The sequence below is a fragment of the Triticum dicoccoides genome, chromosome 6A (assembly GCF_002162155.2).
Source record: "Triticum dicoccoides isolate Atlit2015 ecotype Zavitan chromosome 6A, WEW_v2.0, whole genome shotgun sequence".
Taxonomy (NCBI): Eukaryota; Viridiplantae; Streptophyta; class Magnoliopsida; order Poales; family Poaceae; genus Triticum; species Triticum dicoccoides.
In genome coordinates this window covers 469,365,494-469,377,524 of record NC_041390.1, presented here as the reverse complement: position 1 = coordinate 469,377,524, position 12,031 = coordinate 469,365,494, and positions in this window count along the sequence as shown.

Genomic DNA, 12,031 nt, shown 5'->3' with positions numbered 1-12,031 from the left:
TTAATGCTTTGGTCCAATACTCTATTAAAAGGATGCCTTAATATCCCTTAGTTCCCACTAGGACCCCGCTGCCATGGGAGGGTAGGACAAAAGATGTCATGCAAGTTCTTTTCCATAAGCACGTATGACTATATTCGGAATACATGCCTACATTACATTGATGAATTGGAGCTAGTTCTGTGTCACCCTAGGTTATGACTGTTACATGATGAACCGCATCCGGCATAATTCTCGATCACTGATCCATTGCCTACAAGCTTTCCATATATTGTTCTTCGCTTATTTACTTTTCCGTAGCTATTGTTATCATCACTACAAAACACCAAAAATATTACTTTTGCTACCATTACCACTACTATCATATTACTTTGCTACTAAATACTTTGCTGCAGATATTAAGTTATCCAGGTGTGGTTGAATTGACAACTCAGCTCCTAATACTTGATAATATTCTTTGGCTCCCCTTGTGTTGAATCAATAAATTTGGGTTGAATACTCTACCCTCGAAAACTGTTGTGATCCCCTATACTTGTGGGTCATCAAGACTATTTTCTGGCGCCGTTGCCAGGGAGCATAGCTCTATTCTTTGAGTCACTTGGGATTTATATCTGCATATCATTATGAAGAACTTGAGAGATCCAAAAACCAAGATTTATCCCTCAACTACGAGGGGAGGTAAGGAACTGCCATCTAGCTCTGCACTTGATTCACATTCTATTTTGAGTAATCTTACGACGCCTAAAGCTGCTTCTGTTATTGATTCTGATATGTCGCATGTTATTGATGATACCACTTCTGCTATGCATGATACTTATGATGAAACTACTTCTATGCCTGATACTACTATGCCACTTGGTGAATTTCTTGATGAACAACTTGCTAGGGCTAGAGAGAATGAAATTATTGAAACTGATAGTACTAATGAAAGTGATTATGAAAGCTCTCCTAATACATATGAATTACCTATTGTGCTTGAGGGCTATGTTATGGATGAAGAAACTAAAAGAGACTTTCTTGCTTGCAATAGAAGTGATCTTAAGAAATTATTAGCTAAGCTTAAACAAAAAACTCTGAATGCTAGAATGAAATATGATCCTGCTTATGCTACTTCACCTATCTTTGTTACTGATAAAGATTATGAATTCTCTATTGATCCTGAGATAATTACTTTGGTTGAATCTGATCCTTTTAATGGCTATGAATCTGAAACTGTTGTGGCACATCTTACTAAATTAAATGATATAGCCACCCTGTTCACTAATGACGAGAGAACTCGCTACTTTTATATCCTTAAAATATTTCCGTTCTCATTAAAGGGTGATGCTAAGATATTGTTTAATTCTCTTGATCCTGGTTGTGTGCGTAGTCCCCAGGATATGATTTATTACTTCTCTGCTAAATATTTCCCTGCTCATAAGAAGCAAGCTGCCTTAAGGGATATATATATTTTGTGCAAATTGAAGAAGAGAGTCTCCCACAAGCTTGGGGGAGGCTTCTCCAATTACTTAATGCTTTGCCTGATCACCCTCTTAATAAAAATGAAAGACTTGATATCTTTTATAATGGACTAACCGATGCTTCCAGAGATTACCTGGATAGTTGTGCTGGTTCTGTTTTCAGGGAAAGAACACCGGATGAAGCTGAAATTTTATTGAATAATATGTTGACAAATGAAAATAATTGGACACTTCCTGAGCCAACTCCTGAGCCTATTCCTAAACCAACTCCGAAGAAAACGGATGTTCTATTTCTCAGTCCTGAAGATATGCAAGAGGCAAAGAAATCCATGAAAGAAAAGGGTATTAAAGCTGAAGATGTTAAGAATTTACCTCCTATTGAAGAAATACATGGTCTTAATTTACCGCCCGTTGAAGAAATATATGGTCTTAATCCATCACCTATTGAAGAAACACATGTTCTTGATAACCCGACATAGGTAGTAAAGGTAAATTCTCTCTATAGATATGATAAAGCTGAAATCCCATTCACCAAGTTTGCTAGCCCATGCTTAGATGAGTTTGATAAATTTATGGTTAAGCAAGAAGACTTTAGTGCTTATTTCGGTAGAGAATTAAAACACTGTGCTGATATGCTTGAACACTCGGGTGATTATATGGCTAATGTCAAAGGTGAACTTAAACTTATTAGTAAACATGCTTCTATGGTTACAAATCAAGTAGAGCAAGTACTTAAAGCTCAAAATGATTTGCTCAATGAATTGAATAGTAAGAATAAGGACTATGCTGTTAGAGTGGCTACTAGAACTGGTAAAATGACTCAGGAACCTTTGTATCCTGAAGGCCACCCTAAGAGAATTGAGCAAGATTCTCAGAGAAATAATATAGATGCACCTAGTCCTTCTAAAAGGAAGAAAAAGAAAAATGATAGGACTTTGCATGCTTCTAGTGAACCTATTGCTGAAACACCTGAGAATCCAAATGATATTTCTATTTTTGATGCTAAAACACAATCTGGTAATGAACATGAAACTAGTGATAATGTAAATGATAATGTTCATGTTGATGCTCAACCTAGTAATGATAATGATATAGAAATTGAACCTGCTATTGATCTTGATAACCCACAATCAAAGAATCAACGTTATGATAAGAAAGACTTTGTTGCTAGGAAACACGGTAAAGAAAGAGAACCATGGGTTCAGAAACCCATGCCTTTTCCTCCTAAGCCATCCAAGAAAAAGGATGATGAGGATTTTGAGCGCTTTGCTGAAATGATTAGACCTATCTTTTTGCGTATGCATTTGACTGATATGCTTAAAATGAATCCTTATGCTAAGTATATGAAAGATATTGTTACTAATAAAAGAAAGATACCGGAAGCTGAAATTTCCACCATGCTTGCTAATTATACTTTTAAAGGTGGAATACCTAAGAAACTAGGAGATCCCGGAGTACCAACTATACCATGCTCCATTAAAAGAAACTATGTTAAAACTGCTTTATGTGATCTTGGATCCGGTGTTAGTGTTATGCCTTTATCTTTATATTGTAGACTTGATTTGAATAAGTTGACACCTACTGAAATATCTTTGCAAATGGCTGATAAATCAACTGCTATACCTGTCGGTATTTGTCAGGATGTGCCTGTTGTGGTTGCAAACGTTACTATTTTAAGGACATTGTTATTCTTGATATTCCCGAGGACGATAGTATGTCTATTATTCTTGGAAGACCCTTTTTGAATACTGCAGGGGCTGTTATTGATTGCACCAAAGGCAATGTCACTTTTCATGTTAATGGTAATGAGCATATGGTACTCTTTCCGAGGAAACAACCTCAAGTCCACAGTATCAATTCTATTGGAAAAATTTCAACAATTAGTATTGGAGGTTTTGAATTTCCTCTTCCTACTGTCAAGAAGAAATATGATATTCTTATTGTTGGGGATGTGCATATCCCCGTTGAGGTAACCTAGTGTTATTCGAAAATTCTCCGGTTCCATGTTATTCGGAATGAGTTTGTTAACAAGACTTGATCAACCTTGTTAGTGGATTCCTTTTGATGATCATGAGATGGATGAATTTAGAAAACACAACTCCCTGTACCCTCTATTTAATTTCTGTTATTTATATTAAATAAAGCAAAAATAGTAATTTTTGTCTGTTTTCTGATTATATATGCAATATAAAAATACCCCAAAAATAAAAGTTCCCAAATGCCCTGAAATTTAAATATGATTTTTCTGAAATATTTGAGAATATTTGGCACTGAGAACACAGCAGGGGGGCATCCACCTGGCCACGAGGGTGGAGGGCGCGCCCTACCCCCCTGGGCGCGCCCCCTGCTTCGTGGGCCCATGGTGGCCCTCCTCCACTTATTCCTGCACCCACACACTCCTTCTTCCTCCCACAAACACCATTATCCAGCTCAAGCACGAGTTCTAGCTGATTTTGCTGCGATTTTCGATCTCCTTGCTCAAAGCACCTCTCACAAAACTGCTTTGGGGGATTGTTCCTTGGTATGTGACTCCTCCGATGGTCCAATTAGTTTTTGTTCTAGTGATTTATTCATTGGATATTTTTGATGCTTAGGTGACCCTGTTCTTGAGCTTGCATGTCAAATTTATGTGGTTCCAAGTAGTTTTGATGCATGATATAGGCTCTAGGCACTTGTAGGAGTAGTTGCTATCAATTTCGTTGACTTTGGTTCACTTTTATTTGAAGTTACTAAAAATTTCAGAAATTTTTCAGAGGAAGAAATATGTTTAGGAAAATGTACCAAGGTGGTTCTTCAAGGAAACAAGGACCCGGGCTTGCAATGCGTGATGCTGATGATGAGCCACCAAGGGACGCTCCAGTGCGGCCTTGTGAATGGCCTTCAGAGGACTTCATGGATCGAGCGGGAATTAAGGAAGAATTTAACGCATATTTGTGTAACGCCGATCTTGTGAGCTTCGAGGCAGAAAAATGTCGTCAGTACCATTATCTCACTAGTTCCTTTGTGAGGAGGTTTGAATTTTCATCTTCACGTAATTCTCAAACTGTCATGTTTGACCTCTATGAAAATTCTTACACTATGGACTTGGACGACTTTACCACTGCTTGCAAACTTCCACAATGGGGTAGTGCTAGTGAACCTCGCAAATCTGAATTTAGAGATTTTCTTGGTAGTATAACTATGGGGGAATCTAGAGATATAGCAGAAGCTACCTTTTTATGGCTATGAATCTGAAACTGTTGTGGCACATCTTACTAAATTAAATGATATAGCCACCCTGTTCACTAATGACGAGAGAACTGGCTACTTTTATATCCTTAAAATATTTCCGTTCTCATTAAAGGGTGACGCTAAGATGTGGTTTAATTCTCTTGATCCTAGTTGTGTGCGTAGTCTCCAGGATATGATTTATTACTTCTCTACTAAATATTTACCTGCTCATAAGAAACAAGCTGCCTTAAGGGATATATATAATTTTGTGCAAATTGAAGAAGAGAGTCTTCCACAAGCTTTGGGGAGGCTTCTCCAATTATGATCGGACGGACCGAATACCCCCTAACCTATTTAATCTCGACCGCCTGATTATGATCGGACGGACCGAATACCCCCTAACCTAATCCACTAGCATATATAACTGGGGCAACCCTAAAATCTAGGAGACATGTCCCATCCTTACTCCTTGCCGCCGACACACTCCACCTCCCACCTCGGGATCCATCTCGATCCACCTAGCCCCTCTCCTCAGTTTCCAAACCGAACCAACCAGCATCTCCTCCCCCGATCTCCTTCACCAGTATCCCCTCCTCCATCGTCCGGCGCGTCACCTGCCAGCTCGCCGGAGATGAGCACTGCCACAAGATCGGACTCCCACCTCGCGCCCTCTCTTTCTTCCCTTTGTCTTTTCCTGTCTCAGCTCTCTCTCTCTCTCTCTCTCTCTCTAACGAGCCATGGCCTCCGCACCTTGCAGGAGCACAACCAGGAGCACACCGACGCCATGATGCCCTCCCAAGCTCCTCCCATGCCAGATCTGGAGAGCCATGTCGGATCCATCTCCCGCACCATGCAGCTCGGCGTCCCCGTGCTCCTTGTCGCCGGAACCCCCCCACCAAGTCCCACGCGACGCCATGGGCACCTCTCCTGCTTCGGCCTCCAAGTTCCAGCACCAAGGCCCATGCCCTGCGTCTGCTTCTTTCGAACAAGGAGGAGGACGCCCCTGCCTCTGCTCGCTTGGTTCGCCCGCACGTTGACCGCGTCGTCGCCTCGTCGGGCCGCCCTCAGCCTCGCGCGCCCTGGCCCTACTACGTCCGCTGTCTCCGCCCATTTCCCCATCATCTGCCAAGAACCGCCGGGGTCGTCAGCGTTGTTGCCTCCCCTGCACTGCCTCTCGTGCCCGAGCTCGTCAAGTCTGATGCCCTAGAGTCCCACACTGTCGCCGACCTCCCCTGCTTCTGCCTCGAGCAGGAGGAGACGCTCGCAGCGCCGCCCCGCTCCCGTTGACCGTGCCCCTCCTCGTCGTGCAAACTGGCCAGCCTCCCACGCGGCTCATGGGCCAGCAGCGCGTCGGCCCAGCCCCACCAAGGCCCACCTCCCGATCTGGGCTTGGCCCATGGTGAGGCCACCCCAGTGCCCCTCCATTTTTTTCCTTCTGTTGGGCCAGATCTCAGTTTCGGCCCGAGTCACTATTTTTTTCCGCGAACGAATTTGCTGATTAATCAGAGAACTACAGTTTTGCAGAAAAGTCCTTGCTCTCCATGCTTTTAATAACTAATTAACCATGCATCATATGTAAATAACTTATATATGTAAAATGACTAGAATTTCATCTAGTTTCATAATATCCAACTTTCATGCATGTTTAAAATGTTTAAAATGTTGTTTGTGTTTATTTTGCATAATGCCATGTTAAAATGTTTTATTTCATAACTAAATAATCGTAGCTCCAAATTTAATAAACTTTATATGTAAATGGGGTAGAAAAATGCATAGATTAACATGGCGGCAATACTTTGCATGTTTAACAACTCTAAAATATGGTTTAGGGCAGAACAGTACCAAATTCAAAATATGCACATGGGGATTTTCTGGATTTGTTGTTTGTTATATCCGGCATCATTTAAACTTGTCAAGATAGGTAGTCTTTATATGCTTCAGCTCTTGCATGTTTAACAACATTTAACATTGTTGGGTACATAAACGAGAGTGAACGAAATACTGGAATGTGGTGTTTTGTCAATATGCAACTTGTTGCATATTGAGCTCCACTTAATTTATAGTATTGTTTGAAGCTCTTTGCCATGCCATGCATATTTAAACCGGACATGCATCATACTTGGTTGTGCATCATGCCATGCTTATTCTTGTTGGTTTACCATGTTGTTTGCTCCTATCCGATGTTGCTTCTTCTTGTTAGTTCCGGTAACGCCGCGTTTTTGAGGATCCGTTCGACTATGTCCAGTTGTATTCTTCATGGACTCGTTCTTCTTCCTTGCGGGATCTCAGGCAAGATGACCATATCCTCGATATCACTTTTATCTTTGCTTTGCTAGTTGTTCGTTCTACCGATATGTCGTGCTACCTACCACTTTTTATATCATGCCTCCCATATTGCCAGTCAAGCCTCTAACCCACCTTCCTAGCAAACCGTTGTTTGGCTATGTTACCGCTTTTACTCAGCCCCTCTTATAGTGTTGCTAGTTGCAGGTGAAGTTGAAGTTTTTTCCATGTTGGAACATGGATATGTTGGGATATCACAATATCTCTTATTTTAATTAATGCATCTATATACTTGATAAAGGATGGAAGGCTCGGCCTTATGCCTGGTGTTTAGTTCCAGTCTTGCCGCCTTAGTTTCTGTCATACCGGTGTTATGTTCCTTTATTTTGCGTTCCTTACGTGGTTGGGGTTATGGGACGCCCTTGACAGTTTGCTTTGAATAAAACTCCTCCAGCAAGGTCCAACCTTGGTTTTACATTTTCCACCTAAGCCTTTTTCCCTTGGGTTCTGCAGACTCAAGGGTCATCTTTATTTTAACCCCCGGGCCAGTGCTCCTCTAAGTGTTGATCCAAAACAGAGCCACTTGCGGTGCCTCCCCTAGGCAACTTCGGGTATCTTCGGTTATCGTACGTATTGTTCATCCGGTGTGCCCTGAGAACAATATATGTGCAGCTCCTATTGGGATTTGTGGGCACATTGGGCGGCTTTGCTGGTCTTGTTTTACCATTGTCGAAATGTATTGTAACCCGGATTCTGAGACTAATCGGGTCTTTCTGGGAGAAGGAATATCCTTCATTGACCGTGAGAGCTTGTGACGGGATAAGTTGGGACAACCCTGCAGGGTATAAACTTTCAAGAGCCGTGCCCGTGGTTATGTGGCAGATGGGAATTTGTTAATGTCCGGTTGTAGAGAACTTGACAGTTAACTTAATTAAAGTGCATCAACCGCATGTGTAGCTGTGATGGTCTCTTTTCAGCGGAGTCTGGGAAGTGAACACGGTTTGGGTTATGTTTGAATGTAAGTAGTTTCAGGATCACTTCTAGCTTCACGACTATTGCGTTGCTTATCTTCTCGCTCTTATTTGCGTATGTTAGCCACCATATATGCTTAGTGCTTGCTGCAGCTCCACCCCATTTCCTACCCATAAGCTTAAATAGTCTTGATCTCGCGGGTGTGAGATTGTTGAGTCCTCGTGACTCACGGATACTTCCAAACAATTGCAGGTGCCGATGATACTAGTGCAGGTGATGCTACCGAACTCAAGTGGGAGTTCGACGAGGACCATGTTTGTTACTATGTGTCTTTTCCGGATGATCAGTAGTGGAGCCAAGTTGGGATGATCGTGGATCTAGCATTTGGGGTTGTCTTCCTTTATTTTGGTTCCGTAGTCGGACCTTGATTGTATTCTGGATGATGTATGTTTAACTTGTTATTTGTGTGATGTGGCGAGTGTAAGCCAACTATTTATCCCTTTCTTATTCAATACATGGGATTATGTGAAGATTACCCCTCTTGCAACAAAACCACCATGCGGTTATGCCTCTAAGTCGTGCCTCGACACGTGGGAGATATAGCCGCATTGTGGGTGTTACAAGTTGGTACCAGAGCCATCCCCGACTTAGGAGCCCCCTGCTTGATCGAATCGCTGACGTTGTTGAGTCTAGAACAAAATGTTTTGAGTCTTAGGATTATATATATCGGAGAGTAGGATTCTTTTTAATCCTCAGTCCCTTCGTCGCTCTTGTGAGGCCTCGTGACGTAGAAGTTTTGACTTTCCTCTCCTCTAATTTCACGAAAAAAATTTAGGATCACGCGGGTATCTTGGAATCGTTCCAATAGTCTTGTGATCAGAACATTGTTCTTGGTGCCTCCTGACATTTAGGGGTTGTGGCAGTGTCCCGGGGAGTTGAGCTCCAAGGTGTTGTCGTCACAATTTTATCATTGCAGTTCTGGAATACCTGAGTTCGCCGACATCAAAAATCTCTTTTATGCAGTTGTTGGTGAGATAACCTTGACGCCACCCAGTACTGGGGTGGGACTTCGGGAGTATTGCCATAACTCGTATAACGGATGCTTTTTGAAGGTTGAGGTACATGATTCCGAAGGTTTCTTGGTTATGTGTTGAAGGATGGCTACAGCTGGATGTAGGGATTGTTAGTTTGGGTGATATATTATGCTTCCCCTGTATCCCCAACACCTGATTGCATAACCAGAAAGTTTCGGGAGTTTTATAGGTGGGAATTCAAGTAGCTCCTAGAATATCTTTCCGACAAATGCATGATATGGGATCGGGGTAAATCTCTATCATATGTTTGTTTCCCGTTTATTTTGCAAGACAATCCTTTGTTTGGTTTTGAGTTGTGGTATTCGAGTTGCTTCAATGTCAAGTGTGGATTCCCTAACTTTCCTAAGTGGTGTTCTCATATTCCTATGTGAATACTAACCCTTCTTATTTATTGAGATTGTCATCTCAATTCTATTTCCAACCGGTGCGATTCTCTTCAAGATGATCCTATCATTTTTCCCATTTGCAAGATCCAATCTCAGTTTTCTCACCGGTGTTTGTTTCATCCGTCCTAAGTTGTCTTTGTTTTCCCGCCCTCCCACCCTTTTTCTTCAAAGATTCAGATTTCTTAATCATGTATCCTTTTATTTGATGGGAAGTCTCTCCATTCTTTTCTGTCAATGTTCTTACATGGTGGTTCTCATGAAGATGTTCTTCAAGTTTATCATTCTTCATTCTTTTCTTCTCTGGTGGGCTAAATTCAAGCCTTCAGTGTTCATCACATTCCTTTCCTTATTTCAAATGCTTTCCCATGCCGGTGCACCTCTTAATCGTTCATCTCTCTCTATTCATATCCGAAGTGCGAAGATATCTCAGAAGATTCGTTTCACTCAATCCGTTCAAGCTATTTCAAGGATGTTATCTCATTCAAGCCATTTAATTCAACTGCGCAATCTCTCTTTTAAATCATTCAATGTTGTATCTTTTGAGTGGGCCCTAACCCACATGTCTTTTCCCAGGATCTTACCTGACTCTTCTATTTTCCCAGTGTTACTCTCAAATTCTTCTCCAAGTTTGATGTAAGAATGAATTATCATTAGTCATATGTATTTCTCCAAGATCTGTCAAATTCTTTTCATCGTTGGCTCAACCTCTTCGCTTTTGATTCTCCTGGAGTGTCTAAACAATTCTTGGTGGTGTTTCTCGTCGTCATTCTCAGATTTTGAAGACCGAAGAAGAGTTTCTCTTAAATCTTGCCCCGTTCTCTTGAAGATGTGTAGTTCAAGCTTGATGCCATCCTCTCATAATTGCTTTCAATTGTGAGAATTCTTTCCACCCATCCGGAGCACTTCATGAGTTGTTTCCATTTATTTCCTCCGAAGGCCATCATGTCATAATTCTTCATTCCAGCTTTCAGCTCTCGTTTCTCTAAATCTTACCGGTGCATGATTCAAATATTCCCAAATCAGATCGTGATATCTTTGTTCTCTTGTATCAAATTCTCTCAAGTATCTTCATTCGTTCTCTAATTCTTCTCGGTGTTAATTTATCTTTTCTTCGTTCATTTTTTTAATTCTTATGGCGGTTTGTTCAAGGTTCCTCTTCATACATTATCATATCAATTCATTTGTTCTTTCCAATCTTACTGGCGGATCGTTGAAGTCTTTTCTCAAGATTGCGCTATATCTCTCTTAATCCTTTCTGCGACAATAAGTAGTATGCCAAATCCACTGCTTGTCATCAATTTAAATTGATGAAGGATACGCATAACGTAATTCTTATTATTGTTTCATCCAAGGGATCTAATTTCTTCTTTCCAGAGTTATTCATCATGTCACATTCTTGGTTTGAGATGCTTCATCTTTTCTTTTCCGGAGTTCCATGTTTTCTGCATTATCTCGTCGCGAAGCTCCATCTAATCATTGCAAGGCTTCTCCTGGAGTTCTTTTCAACTTTCCTTTCGTTTGATCATTCTTTTATTACCGGTGTTTTTCATGGAGGCTCTACATGGTGGTTCGTCAAGGATTCTTTTCATTCTTCAATTGTTCTTCAAGATATCTCTCGAAGTGATGATCCGCCAAGCTATACTCAAAATCAAACATGGTGTTCAACACATGTATTGTTTTGAGGAGTTCAAGCATTCTTCATCTTGCATTCCGAAGTGTAATTCTTTTTCTCTTATCTCTTGAGGTGGTGTTATGTCACTCTTGACAATTTCCCTTCATGTTTCATGATTCACAAGTTGTCCGGAATGACATATTTTAAACCCATCATTTTCAATTTGTTCATGAGATCCTTTGCAACCCATCAATCTCTTCATTGGAGTTATCTTGGGTTATATTTCACCTAAAGCTTTTCGTAAGGATTATCGCTATTTATGCTGCTTATAAATGACCCAAGTTCTTCATTTATCCTCCCGGTGAAATAAGTTTCTAGTCTCCTTGTTGAAATCAATCCAATATATTGTATTCGTTAGTGGCAGAATTTCAACTCATAATTTTGAGAGGTTTTCCATAAGCCCACTACAAGCTTATTCTTTTGTTTTTGATTTTCCAACAACTCCGTTCAACCCTTCTTCGTAAGGATGCTTTTCCAATTTATTTGTGGGAGAGGATGTTTTCTCTTCTCCGTTCTTTTCATTCCATTCTTTCATTCCTTCCGGAGGCATTGTGATGTTGCTCTCTTCACTCATCATCTCGGATTGTGAGGACCGTGTTCTTTTTCGTGCTTATCCATTTAACCGGAGTGTCGTTCCCTCCTTTCAAGTTCTTCCCATTCTGTCAAGTTTTGCCTCCCTTCTCAACTGGAGTGCTGTCTCAAATCTTTCTGACCCATTGTGTCATTCTTTCAATAGTTCCGGAGGCAGTGTGTTGTTGATTTCATCAAGTATCCTCTCATTTTGCCAAGTTTATATTCTATGCCTTCCATTTCCAACCGGAGTGTTGTCGTAATTGATCTTTATCGTTCCTTGTACATCTCGTTACAACCGGAGTGCTTGCATGTACTTCTTGTCCATTGCAACCCTTTTCTTATGTCTTTCAACCTACAAGGTTCTATTAATGTTCCTTGTTCCTC